This window comes from Varanus komodoensis, unplaced genomic scaffold (genome assembly GCF_004798865.1).
Source record: "Varanus komodoensis strain SLA01 unplaced genomic scaffold, ASM479886v1 scaffold15, whole genome shotgun sequence".
Taxonomy (NCBI): Eukaryota; Metazoa; Chordata; class Lepidosauria; order Squamata; family Varanidae; genus Varanus; species Varanus komodoensis.
In genome coordinates this window covers 1,604,293-1,618,515 of record NW_025335440.1, presented here as the reverse complement: position 1 = coordinate 1,618,515, position 14,223 = coordinate 1,604,293, and the positions used below count along the sequence as shown (strand labels likewise).

At 53.4% G+C, this 14,223-nt stretch overlaps 1 protein-coding gene across 1 annotated transcript in view; it reads left to right on the top strand.

Annotated features, from left to right (window-relative positions):
- KCNQ4 (potassium voltage-gated channel subfamily Q member 4) overlaps nt 1–14,223 on the top strand; it is an 83,687-nt gene that overhangs the window by 11,173 nt on the left and 58,291 nt on the right. The gene's annotated exons all lie outside the window — the stretch shown is intronic.

Below are 14,223 nucleotides of genomic sequence, written 5' to 3'. Positions count from 1 at the left end.
ACTGGCCTATTTCATGGCATTGCTGTACAGCTTTCCTAGGATCGTGTGAACATGATGCCTTGGAGGCGTGCTTTAAAATGTGTGGAATCAGTGCTGAGTATCATTAAGACAAGATCTCGGTCCATGTGGGTGCTGCAGTGTGTGAATCCGAATCTGTGATTTTCACGAGCAAGTGCTGTTCTAAGCAACCACAGAAGGGAGCGGGAACAATCCATCAAGCCCTACGTAGCCGGAGGGGAGATGGCTGGCAAGTCCTTATGCTGGGGAGTTTGGAATGTAGAGTGATTCCACATTCGCAGGAGCCGACGTCTAATTGTTTTGTAAAGAACACCAAAGCATCCATGATCTATGAGTTAATAGCACTGCGTGGCTCTGGTTTCTTGGTTTCAGCAGAAAGAGTAATTAAGGAAAGCCAAAGAGGGGCCGGCCGGCCACGGGACTTCGCATCACTCCTGGGCTGGGGAAAAGAGGCAGTGCTGATCCTGCAGGGCTTGGAGTGCACTTGCCACACGGAGTTTGGGTGCCTCCCCCTCTTTTCCACCTAATTAGAGAGCTCATCTCCACTGAGCGCCCAGGTTGCAGCCGGCTTTGAGGAGAGCGGGAAGGTGATAAATCAAAGAGCAGGTGTTATGATTCCCTTGTGCTGTGGGGCTTTTTTCTCTCCCTCCATCTCTCTTAACTGGGTTATTTTAGGTAAACACACACACAGAAGTAAACATGGTGTGCTGTGGTCGCTGAGCTCCCCATATGATGCTTGCACAGAACTTTTAGTCCCTGATGCTGGATTCAGGTCCATGCAAGGCTTGGTTTCCATTTTAACTGTTCCTGTTAAGCCTCTAGCCCTCATTATTCATGTTCTGTATTTAGGGGGAGGTTGACCCTATTGTTCCATCACTTCCTACACTAATGAGGACCCTCTGAAGCTGCCTATTTCCCAGAATTCAAAATGGACCGTTACGCCTAGTGCAGAAGATGTTGTGCATACAAAGGTGGGCACTTCCCTGGTGACCAGTCCCTGCAAGTGGCTGAGCTGTGCCCAGATGGCTTCCTACTCCAACCTGCTGTTTCACACTTGATGGGAGTCATTAAGGGAAGGCGCAAGGAGGCTCCCACGAAGCGGACGCACCGCTCCGGTGTGGCTCGCAAGATGGACTGCGAGGCTGGCTGGGCCGTGCTGTCCAAACATGCTCGAGGCTGGACCCAAAGGGAGCACCAGGTTCCTGCTGAATCCAAACTCATAGGAAGAGCGAATGAAACCTTCCTGCACCTACTGGGCTCTCTCATGTCAGTCCTCCCATTTTAGCCACATGCCATTCCTTGTTTAACCCTTTGGGTATGGATGGCATATTTGTCTTTTCCGTGCAAAGATCAGGAAAACCCTAGCTGCAGAAACTGACAGTCTCTTCACAGGGCCAGCAGTGCCCCACAGCTCTTGTTTGCCTGCATGGAGCAGAGGCTGCACTCCAGCATTCCTCACTTAAAGGCCCTGGGGCTGGGGGCTGATGGGAGTTGAAACCTAAAGCATCTGGAGGGCTCCAGCTTGGGGAAGGGTGCTTTATAGCATCCTGGTCTCCCACCCAACCGTTGTTCTACCAGTCCTGCTCAAGAACAGCGTCAGTGGCATGACAACTTCAGCTTTTACGAGTAGGAGCACGAATAACTGTGACGGCCAGCTGCAGCATAAAAGGGGCCTCGCAGACTGGTCATCCTGCAGGCCGCCTTCCGTGCGGCTGCTTTGCCCCAAGGCTGTAGCATCGCCAGAAAGGAGTGGTGCGCTTTGGATGTGCGGCATTGACTCTGTGACCAGGCGTATGCGCAGGTATTCATAGTATTTTACAAAGCCATGCTTGTCCTGCTTCTCAGCGGAAGAGTCTCCTGGAGCACCAGCCTTACCACCTGGAAAGGGGAAAGGGCAGGGGAGGGGAGGGAAGGTCTTGTAGCGGGCGGTGTCCTGGCCCTGCCCTCCGTCTCACCCTCTGCAGAGTCGCCCCCTAGGGAGAGGGTGGAGCGAAGAGGGCGGCTCCCCTTGTGCATCAGCAACTGGGCAGTATCCAGCAAGGAGGGCAGCTGCGTGGGACCGGCACTATTGAGATTTGAGCGTGCATATAATGGAGGGGGGCGGTGCTGAAGGGATGGCACTTGCATGCATTACTTGGGAAGCAAGATGCAAAAGAAGGCAGAATTCCTGCACCTGCACCAGCTGGATAGAAGAGGGAGTTTCGGCAAATGTGTGCCTACCAAAATTGCTTGTTCTGTGCAACCGCTAAAGTCCCAAATACCTGTTTTCTTTTGCAGCTGGCTAGCCCAGTGGAAAGGAGGCGAAGTACCAGGATGTAAAAGATCATGTTTTCTTCCTTGGAGTATCCCAGTGTGTTTCAGCCCCATCACTCCTATTTGTGGCCTTCTTCAGAGGCTGAAAGTTTTAAGTGTGGCTTGCAAACAACTCTGAAATATAATGGGGACATGGAGGGATTTCTGCAGGTTACATTTTAGCCTCTGAAAACTGCCCAGAAATATATGGGATAGGGCCAGAATGCATTGGACTGCTCCAAGGAACGAAACACTCACTCCCTCTTTTACATTCTGGGACTTTGCTTCTCCCTTTCACAACGTGTTTTTGGACATTCTCCAGTTTTGTCAGACTTGACCCTGAATGACACCCAGTTATTCGGGTTGGTGCAAACTGCAAAGAGCTCCAAAAGGACTTCTTAGAACTGGTGAACAAATATGCAGCAAAAATGCAGATGAAGTCCAGAGTAAAGAAATGCACACTGGGGTAAAAATAAAATAAAAGCCAAACTCCGTTTGTCCTGTCGCGGTTAATCTCATGCAGCTATGGGAAAAAGCCTTTTCCTCTAATATTACATGGACTGGTTTTCACATGTTCTGTGGACTCCTTTCAAAATTCCTTTCCATGCAATTGCCCCGTCCTTTGGTCTGAGTGCTCCACACTTTCTGGGGCTGAAGGAGAAAAGGGGTGAGCCCCTGAAGGCAGTGTTGTGCCTTGCTGGCTTCAGCCCCACTGAACAGCAAAATGCAGCCCTGACCAGTCGCTCTGAGAGGGATGTGACCCTCTAGAAAGTAATAGTTACTCATCTCCGATTTAATAAATGCAACCAAATTTGGGCAATTTGCTTTGAAAATCCACCCCAGTTACCCCCAAATGACCCTTTTCAGTTGTACAAAGCACATCATAATTGGAGTCTGCTGGCATGTCTGCATGGAATGTTGCTCCTCCTTTTAGGGCCGTGGATCATTTGCTGACCAGGTCTTTTCTTATCCAATTGTGCAGTTTCGTCAATTCAGCCCTTGGGCTGAGCTGCGGTTAAACGTCAGGGGCCCACGGGATCCTTTTTGGGCACCTCTAACGAGCAGGAAGGTGGCATTCATGGCCTGCAATGTAAGCTTTGTTCTCCTTCCCAGGGTGGCAACCTTTCCAAAAATACCCTTGCCATTTGGGAATCAATGAAGCCAGTCTCTGCTGCCTGCTGTGACTGCCGTTCTCCTTGATCTCAGAGAGGATGCTAGGGGCTCTCCTCCCTGTAGACCTCCTCATGAGGAGTCTGTGTGGATGGAAGAGCATGGTGTCTCTCGCTTGAAGTGGGGGGGAGCCTCGTGTCAGCCAGAGAAGCTTTAGGGCACCTGCATGGAGGAACTGGGGTTCAGTGGGATGGAGCCCGTGTTTGGCAGGGCTGAGCAAAGAATCCTCTGGGCCCCCTGTGGACGGAGCACTGGTGCATCCGGACAGCTTTGCCGAGCACTCCAGCAGGAGCAGAGCTTTCCTGAGGTTCCCAAGGGGCCTGGCTTTTCATCTCATCTTCCCCACCGGTGCCCCATCGTCCCCACAGGTGTCATCTTGACATCTCGGGTGCCATTTTGCCCTGCGGGGAAAGGAGCAGAGGACCCTGCAAAGGACCTCCTTGGAGAAAACTGCTGGCCCAGGGGCAGCTGCAGCTGTAACCCATGGCCCTTTCCAGGCGAATTGTGACTGGCTGCAGCAAACTGGCTCTCCCCTGCCCTCCCTCAACCATCCATCTCTTTTGGTCAAAACGGCTTTGACTGTTTGGCACAAACGTGTTTGTGTGGGGCAGCCACACCTCAAGTCCAGGATGATGAACCCGTGGCTGCCCCAGTGTTACCCCTCCCATCATCCCCAACCATTGGCCACGCTGGCTGGGCTGAGGGGAATCGGAGACCCACAAGTTGGAGGGCCACAGGGGGAAGCCATGGTAATAGAACCTGAGAAGGCCCGTGTGTTGTCCGGGGAGCGTGCTGGCCTGGGTGGCTTTGGGCCATTCGCTGGCGCTCAGTCTGACCAACCTCACAGGGCTGTTGTGAGCAAAAAATGGCAAGGGGGGACCATGTGAACCACCCAATTTGGGACAGAAATGTATTGATTTTATTTCGCGCTTTTCCTACTTACGCATTTGTAGAGTGGTTCTGCCTGGAGAGCTTGTGAGGCACACCAAGAACCCACGAAAGATTTTCCTGGCATCTCTGCCGCTTCCTTGTGGGGTCAGGGGGGGGGGAGTGTTATTGATCTGACAACTGGAGTGTTTTCATTCTGCCACAGAGGCCCTCCACGTGGGGATGGGGCACTTGGCACAGCCGGGCCAGCCCGAGACATTTTGCTGCCCACGGTAAAGAGCATGCTGGAGCCCCCCCCCCCCCCCCGTGCCTGGCACAAGCCCCAGTATCTTGGCTAAAGACCCCAGCGCATGGATGGATGGTGCCAGATTGTGGACCTGGTGAACTAGCGAGCCTCCTGCTTCTCTGAACAACAATCCTTGCTGTTGCCAGAGCATGGGGCAACCCCAAGAACCGCCCACTGAGGGCTGTGTAGCGCTGATGGAGTGGCTGACACATGTGTGGCTTTGTTTGTGGGCGAGGGCGGGAAGAAGGGAACGGAACAGAATATCTTGAGCACAGCTGGCTAGCTGGAATCCAAAACAAACATTTTGTCGCTGGGTCCATAGCAGTAATAATAATTGCAACTGTGATTACAATTGCTGTTATGCTTCTATTTGCTTTTTAATTCTTTTAAACTAATGTGCATGTCTCTGGCTTTTAAACATCTGCTTAATTTTAACTTCTGTTAACCTCTTAGCCACCGCTCTGGGGCCATATAAGATGAAATAAATAAATAAGTTGTTGTTATCCTCAGCCCCATTATGCTGCCAACCTGATGGCAGCAACCATTTCCCCTTTTGAAATTCCTGTGATATTTTGTCAGGTTCAGGATTTTGTGGGGAGGGGGCAGGACACCCTTAGCAGGTGCCGCAGCCCAGAAGAGGGCGCATTCAAGCGTGGATGGTTCTCTTTCATTGCCTCAGGACTGCCTGGTCCTGCCCCCCTCAGGGACCAGCCCTGACGTCCTCCGCTGTGCAGCACCCCATTGACGGGTGCTGCTTCTGCCAGCCCTTCTCAGAAACCGCTCCTTTTCCAGGGATGTGGATACGCACCTGTGGGATTCACCACAGCCCTTCTGGGAAGGCTCGCAGTCCTAGCGCTCTGGAGCTGCTGGGCACCGCTGGGGAGCAGGGTGGTGAAAGGGAGGCAGCTGGCTCAGCGGTTTTCTCCTTTTCCTGGAGGAGTGTTTCATTAAAAAGATCAATTTGACCAGAAGCAAACTGCAGGCAAGAGATGCACAAATCTTTCTCCCCTCCTCTCCCCCGGCCTGCCACGTGGAATGTCTACCCCTCCCGCCATTCTGGCCCATTTGCCTCTTTGCCCCCTAATGACTATTTGATGCATGCTCGTTCCGAGGACCTCTTGTTAAAAGCCACCTTTTGGACCCCGGAGTTCAGGGTGCAACGGGAAGGGGGCCAGCCAATCGGTGGCCACGGGGGGACCACACTGCTTTATTGGCACATCTGTTACGTTGCTTAATGAAAGCGGCATGCCGGCAAGCTCTGCCGCACACCCGGGGCTGGAGATATTAATTCAGTCCCAAGGAGCAAAAACGGCCAGTTCAGCGCTTTCCCTCTCCTTCCCTGGATTTGCACGGTTGGTTCTGTCCGTGGACAGAGGGTGCCTCCTCGGGCAGGGAAGCCGGGGCAGTATGGAACTGGCAGCCGGGGAGAGGGGCCGCTCGGTCTGCTGGCCAGAGCCGGGGGCTGAGAACGATTGTAGACAAGCACGTGCGAAAGAGGCCTGCAGTGGTGGGTGCAGCGTGGCACGTGGATTGGGGTGTGGGGGGCTTGCTCCCTGCCCAGCGCTGCCCAGCGCTCCTTGAATGTGCAAGCAGGCTCAGGCACAGATTGGCCCTCGAAGGTGCCCTAGTCCAGTTCAGCAAAGCTTGCTCAGACAAGGATAAAGCCTGGGCGCAGCAAGGAAGCTGCGGGAAGAAACTGCGCACACTGGCCAAGATGCACCAGAGCCTGACGGGATGGGCTCAGGACTGCTGTGACAGCTGGCAATCAGTTTCAGGCTGCTCAAGACTGGGAGAGGAGTGGCAATTCAGCAGGTGCGTGATGTCGAAGAACCATGGTGGAGCTGGAAGGGGCCAGAAGGCTGTTGGGTGTAACCCCCTGCTGCTGCTGCAGGCCGCTGGGCATCGCCGTCCCGTCCATGCTGGTTACCCTGAGCAGCTGCGTGGCTCGCGGGTGCAGGGGCCTGTGGGCAGGACGGGTAAGCCTTTCCCTTCCGAGCTGTGAACTGTGTATGGGGGGCTGTGGTGCAAGTTGCCACCCCAGTGACTCTCAGGGAAGCTGAAATTTCAGCCTCGGCAGATGCCTCAGGCTTGTGGACAATCCCAGCGCCTGTTGTTTGGTGGCTGGATTTATTTTGAACAGGGTTGGGTTGGCTTCCTCCTCTCTAGTCTGAGGGTTCAGGATTTATTGCCCAGACCCAGAGGATACTCAACTGCATGAAACATGCATATGCTTCTTTATATAAGCACGTTTAGAGAAAGGTACTCTAAATGTTTAACGTTTCACAGATGGTCAGGCCAACCAAATGAGTTTCCCATCAACATCACAACAAACCGTCTTTATGTTGCCCCGCCCTCTCATCTCCCACACCTGGATTATTCTAAAGCAGGAGCTTCTCTCCATTGACAAATCGTCGCAATGTCTGTGAGCAGGTACAGAAGAGAGACTGGGAAGCTTTCTCCTGAGCTGTTCCACATGGCCACATGTGAGCGAGCCTAGGAGGAAAGTTTCCATTGAGACCAGTGGAAGGTATTTTTTCTAAGTGCAATGGCCATGCACAGGGGATTTTTTTTAAAGAGGGGGCGTTGCATCCTGTGAGCACGGAGCATTAACTCTTCTCTCCCCAAGCTTCAGGCCTACTGAAAAAGTGTCCCTTTGTGGCAGTTAAGCTGAGGAGAAAGAACCCTTCGGCGCCAATGGACGGCCGGGGGCCCAAGGAAGACGGAGGGTGCATGTGGCACCTGCAGCCAGCAAAAGTTTGAACCTGACATGGGGAGCGCACCGTGGGGGAAACGGGCCCTTGGGCCGCGGCACGCATGTCCCTGGGAAGGCTAAAATAGATCCAGCTTCATCAGCAGGAACGCCTTCAAAATGGGACGGCAGCTCCCCACCTTCCTGTAAGGGAGGTGCCGGTGAGCATCTGAGGAGAAGGGCGTGAAGATGCTGAGCGGGCGGCTCACGGTGGGCTGCCGTGTGTTACAATAATAGCACGATGCTTAATTATAAAGAGCCACCTGGCCACGGTGATGTCAAAAAGATGACGGATGGCGCTTGGAGCCTCTGAAATAGCTATAAAAACCCTTGTTCTCCGGCCCATTGGGAAGGTGTCTCCAAGGCAATTGTCCCATTGAAACTTCATGCAAGGCGGCCGAGGCGTGCAGAGAGCTGGGGGAGGGTGCGGGGGGCAAGGCAGGGCTCCATGGGACTCCGCCTTTTGCAAACCGGGGGCAGCTTTGCCTTCTCCTGCTGGGAAGGCTGGCAGGTTGCCCAGCCCCCCACCCTCCAGATGTGTTGGCCCACGAATCTCAGCATGATCCAGTCCACACAGCTGGAGGGCGCCAGGCTGGGGAAGGCTGCTGCAGAGGCCAGTGCCAGGCAGAGTCGACCCTGCTGGAGGAGACGGCCTCGTGTGTCCGCAAGGGCATCTTGCTGAGGCGTCCCCAGCCGGGATCTTGCTTCTTGCCAGTTTGGCAGAGCCTGCTTTGCATACAGGCTGAGTGGGGCGGGGGGGGGGGTACCCTTACCAGTTTGGTAGGACACAGTAGACTGCACACGTGTTGTTGTGCTCTGTGTACTCTGTATTTTAAAAAGAAAATTCCCAGCAAGAACAGCCAGTTTCTGCAAGCTCTCATGAAGACTCTCTATCACCTTGTGTCATTTATTCTCCCTGTGGGGCAGGGCAGGGAGTGCTGTGGGGCTCAGAGGCCCCAGGGCCTCCTTTTTTCCTTGGAGATCCAACGAGGCTTTGCCTGCATGCTTGAATGCCCATCTGGCCAGCCTTGAGGGCTAGAAACATGTTTTATTGATCGATTGGAATAGACACGCAAGCTGAGAGGGCTGGGAAGCTGGTTTGCGGCGCTTGTCCTAAGCCTGGTGGCTTCTCTGTGTGCGTGCCGTGGACAGGCTGCCCTGCTCTGCAGTCCGGCTGGCTGCCCCCTTCATGCATTGCTTTTCCTGGCAGCACCTGCTGTGGCTCTGCAGGCCTCGCTCTCGGCTCCTTTGCCGTGCGGCCGCGAAGGCATGGCTCAGAGCCAGGGCTCCAGGCTCCACGAAAGGAAGCCCCCCGTGCCTCTGGAAAGATGCTCCCAGGGGGCTGCCCGCCCTCGCTGGCATCTCCTGGCCACCTTTCCTCTGGCAGAGAGTGCTTCCTTAACGCCTCTGTTGCCCTGCAGTTCCCCCAAGGAGCTGCCATGGCTCTGCCCACCCCATGCTCTCCCCGTCCTCCCAGCACATGGGTGGGGGTGGATGGGCTGGGGGCTGCAGCAGCCTGGTGTCAGCCAACAGGCACGGGGACCGGTGGAGACCTGAGCCTGGCCCTCCCCAGGTCTTTGGGCACTTTGGATGCCACAGCACAGTGGCCCTGTGGCCAGCCGGCTCCTCCTCCCTTGCCCCTGACGGGGACCTGGCCCCCTGGTCTGGTCTGACTGGTCCTCCCAGCCTCAGCCAGCCAGAAGGGGGTGGGAGGAAGCTTGAGGGACACAGCTCAGGGGCCGGGGCTGGGCCCTTGGCCCCCGCTGGGATGGCCACTTATGCCCCAGATGAGGAACTGCCTCACAAAATAAGAGGGTGAAAGGGAGTGGTGCTTTGCAGACCATTTGTACCTATGTCCACACCATGGCCATGCACAGGTGTGAATTTGGAAGTCACTGTTGTAATGCAGATAGAAGTATAATGCACCTTGCCACCGTAAGAGAGAGGGTGGGGGCCAGGCAAGTGGCCTGTCTGCTCTGTTGCCTAGGATCCAACTCTGGCTTGTCCAGCCTGCAGCCCCCCTCCCCCCCCCCCAGGTGCTCGACTCCAGCTAGTGTGACGAAGGGCCAGGAAGGTGCTGAACTGTAGTGCTCAAATGGACAGGGCTAGAGGCCAGTCCTCTGTGCAGGAGGACACATGACGACCCCCACTGCTCAAAGTTACGTCAGGTGCAGAAGCAGACGTGCCCGAGTCAAAGGCAGCGAGGGACAAGAGATCTGAGCAAAGGCCTGGACCGGTTCGAGTATATTTATCTGGGCCAAGTCCAAGAGCCCTTATGGTTGAAGGTGGATAAAATTGATGGGGAATATTGATGTTTTAATTTTAAACCTCCTTAAAAAATGAGGACAACTTTTTAAGGAGGTCCCAAGCACAATGTGTTTTAATAGCCTCATTTAAAAGCCTATATTCGACCCCAGCATGTTTGCCTTGGTCCAGATCCTAGGCTCTCTGACAAAGGCGTTTGAGGCAGGCTGTTCTTCATAGAAAAGAATGAGCCATGTGGCACATGGGAGATGTGCATGGTCAAGCATTGCAGGGAGGAGACGCAGATTACGCTTGCTGTGACAGGTTTCCTTCCAGGCCCAGGGACTGCTCGATTGCGGTGGTCCCATCTTCCTTCTCTCTTGGCTCTCCTTTGAGCCCGGCAAGTCCTCTGGGGTGGGGAGGCTTCTCTTGGTATCGCTGCCATCAAAGGCATGCTTGGGAGGGACTTCTGGGCCACCACTCCAGGCCATGCAGCTCCTTGCTGGAGAGGGCCAGGTTGGCTCCATCTCTGTTGTCCTCCCACCAGCAGGAAAAAGATGGTTTCATTCAGACAGGACTTTGGCATATATACTAGTCTATTGCTTAAGTCTGTGTGTGTGGCGGGGGTGGGGGCTTAAATTGGTTGGTGCGGTTAATTCCTTCCATTGCTGTATTTTTGTTTGATTTATTTTTCTGTTATGCTTTCACTTTTAATCTGGACTTTCTTGTTGGCCAAAGAAATGGGATGATGCTTTTAAAAAACAAGTAAATAATGCTGCGTTTTGCCAGGATGCTCCACTGAGCCCCCAGGAGTGATCTTGTTCTACTGCTTTACCCCTTTTGACTCAAATGGTGGATATTTAGGATGCCTGGCCATCTACACAGTAGAGATATTTACATCCAGGAGAAACACTGTTTTGTGCACTGCCTTTTGGAACATCCTGGCCACGTGCCACGTGAATCAGGGCTCCCACGGGAGACCCCACAGTGTTCAGTGGGGCGTATTCTCTGTGCCTAGGACTGCAGTCCGGTAGTGCAGTCCGTGCCTGTTTATTCAAAGGCCAGTCCTGCCATGTTCAAAGGTGTTTGTTCCCTTCTTGTTATGTGCCTTCAATTGCCTTTGACTTATGGTGACCCCATGAATGAATGCCTTCCAAACTGTCCAGTGCATTCCAAGTCCAAGGCTGCGGCTTTCTCGGTGGAGTCTGTCCATCTCATATCTGTTCTTCCCTTTCTTCTTCTGCCTTTGACTTTTCCAGCATGATGGTTTTCTCCGGTGATCCTGGCCTTCTCATGATGTGCCCAAAGCATGACAGACCTGGTTTTCAAAACACAGAAACATAGCAAGTCAGGAGGGGCCTCCTTCAGCTAGTCTGACCCCCAGCATAAGCCGGCTGCACACATAATGCGCAACATGTGGTTGCCCAATCCTTCCTTGAACACACTGCCTGATGGGGCCCCCACCACCTCCCCTGGAAACCCATTCCATATCCTAGATCTCCGCCTTCCTTCCACCACAGGGGAGAACAGGTCACAACCCTCTACATACCTGTATGCCCTGAAAGATCCCCTCAGAGTCTCCTCTTCTCCAAACTGAAAAGTCCCAGTTCCCCCAACCTCTTCTCCTATGGCACCCCCCACAATCCAGCCACCATCCTCATGACCCTGCGCTGAACTGCTTCTAACCTTGCGAAGTCCCTCTTGCAACGTGGAGCCCAGAACTGGATGCAGCATTCCAGCTGTGGGCGCACCAGAGTCTGACACAGTGGCTCCAGCGCCTCTCTCAGTCTGAAAGCCACGCTTACGGCTATACATCCAGGAGTGACGTTCACCCTCTTAATTGCCACATCACACTCCTGGCTCATGTTTAGGCTGCTTTCAACAAGTACCTCCAAGATCCCTTTCACAAGTGCTGCTCTCCAGCCACTGGTCCCCCATCCTGCACTACGGCAGTTCTTCCTGATTCGCAAGGACTCTGCACTTTTCTGTATGGAACACCACCCTGCACCCCCCCCCCACTTCCACAGTCTGCCCAAATTCTTTTGGATCTGAGTGCCTGGTCCCCAGTTGTGGTCACTGCCCGCACTTTCGTATCGTCTGCAAATATGGACAGGAGACTGGTTACCCTCTCCTCCAGGTCATGGATAAAGAGGTTGAACAGAATCGGTCCCAGAACTGAGCCCCGGGGGACTCCACTCATCACCAGCTGCCATCCTGATGACTCCCGCTGATAGTCACCCTCTGTTTGTGGTCCGTCAACCATGCCCTAATCCATTGGACAGTGCATCGGTCTATCCCGAAGCTCATCAGTTTCTCAGCCAGGATATCATGCAGCACCTTGTCAAAGGTCCTGCCAGAATCCAGGTAAACCACATCCACCACTTCCCCTCTGTCTAGCCAGCTCCAGCCTTGTCATAGAATTCCACGAGGTTCATCTGCATGACCTATTTTTGCAGGAAAAGAAAAGTCCCATTTGCTTTCAAGTTATCCCTACTAAACATATTTAGGGTTGCAGCCTTCAAGTTCCTCAAGCCTTCCTGAGCCAAGTACTCTGCAGGTGTGTGCTCAAGTACAGCCGCCATCAACCCCTCGCTCGCTGTGGTGCAGCCATCCCGTTATCTTTTATACAGAGCTGAATCTGCTTTGGAGTCAAGTTGGTTTCAAGAGGTTTGTAATAGTGTCTAGGTTGTATTCACATCATCGCAAACCAATGGTGTCTTCCAATGGTTATAGCTGCAGCAGCGTTTATGTTTGTCCAGAAAACTGTGATGTGAGTTTTCTGGAAAAAGTAGAACTGGGAAATGTACTAGACAATTTTCCGAGGCTCTGAATAATATTTAGCATGTTTGTCTGACCCATTTTACTTCCCAACATACACGCTTCCTCCATAAGCACCCAGAATGTCTCTTATTTAGTCAATAGAATGAAAAGACTAATCCATGGTGATTTTATGTGCAGTACAAATATCTCAAAAGTTTTCCCAACAGCTACAAAATATTTGTAAAAGTGTGATCATAGTAGCATATACTTCCTTATGGTGTTGCTGTCTAACAAAAAATGACGATACCCAAAAGCACACACCATTTTTAGGGTTCAGCAGACTGACATCCCTCGCATTCTCAGTTTACTTTTCTTTGCTGATTTCGCTATGATGCTTGCCTTCTGCGCTGCATATTGGTTCCATTTCATGTTGAGAAAAACCGGTTTCAGAACATTTTGTTTTGTGAGTGGATGTGGATCTGTGGACAAAGGCAGGGGGATTTGGCCAAGAAGGTGCTTGTGGGATCCAGTTCCCCGCTCGCAGAATCCCGCAGGCAGCCGATGGAGTGCTGGAGCTGCTGGGCCTTGGGCTGCTCCATCAGGGTGCCATCATGGTCTCGAGAGCCTGTTTTCTTTTCTCCCCTGCAGCCCGTAGAGCATTAGGTGCCCCACATAAGCTGAAAGCTTCCCCTTTCAAGCCCTAGGCATTCCCGCCATGTGATTTGGGGGGGGGGGCAGCAGTGGGTGGTGAGTCTGGGACAATCACCTTATGGCCCTTCTGAATCCTGCCCCTCTCTTTTGCCCTCCCCTCCATCAGCATCTCAGAGGAGCTGGTTCATCAGAGCGCACGGAATCGTGCGCACCCTTTGTGCAGGCAAGATTCTCCTTGCTTTGCGGGGCTCACTCTTTGATGGATGCGCACGAATGAGCTGGAGTGCCAGCGAAGCCCTCACCATGACATATTTGCATCTGGTTGCAGCGGCACCAGGGACTGTGATTGGGTTTGCCAGCCCTTTCCTGCCGGGCCCGTCAGGGAATGTCGCCATATGATGGATGGGTGGGATGCTCAGGTGTGGCACCCAGCTGCTTTGTATACAAGAAAGGTTTGTGCTCCTCCTTTCCATCCTTCAGCGGTCCCAAGGCTGCAGGTGCGGTGTTCCGATCCATTGCATTTCTCCGCCGTGCCACTTCTTGCCTCCAGACTGGTGCTGCTTCTGGGCACTGTTGGAGATCGGAGATCACAATCCCACTGGGGGTGCCTGCGTGGCACTCTCTGGCTTGGACAGCTTTGGCTGGAGCCAAGGGGGTTGCCTTATGTTTGGGCACGGGGATTTGAAGGTTCCTAGATCTTTAGCCAAAAGGGCACTGAACACAGCGTGGTCCTTGCATGCTGCCCCTTCTGTTGTGTTAGGTCATGCCATGGTGGCCTCCAAGCCCACAAATGTCTTGCAGGCCTTTTGGGAGCATGAGGTCTTCTACCCTAACAGGGAAATGTCGAAGGTCCTTTTTTGGTCTTGCACTTGGGGCATAGGAATAGCTGTCATCAGTACAGGTTAGGGGACAAGTGGCTGGAGAGCAGCACTTGGGAAAGGGACCTCAGGGTGCTGGTTGACTGCAGGCTGAACATGAGCCAGCAGTGTGATGCGGTGGTCAAGAGGGCGAACACCACCCTTGGTTGCATAGCCAGAAGTGTGGCTTCTAGATCAAGAGAGGTATTACTGCCACTCTACACGACTCTGGTGTGCCCACAACTGGAGTAATGTGCTCAGTTTTGGGCCCCTCATTACAGAAAGGATATAGCCAGGTTGGAGTCAGT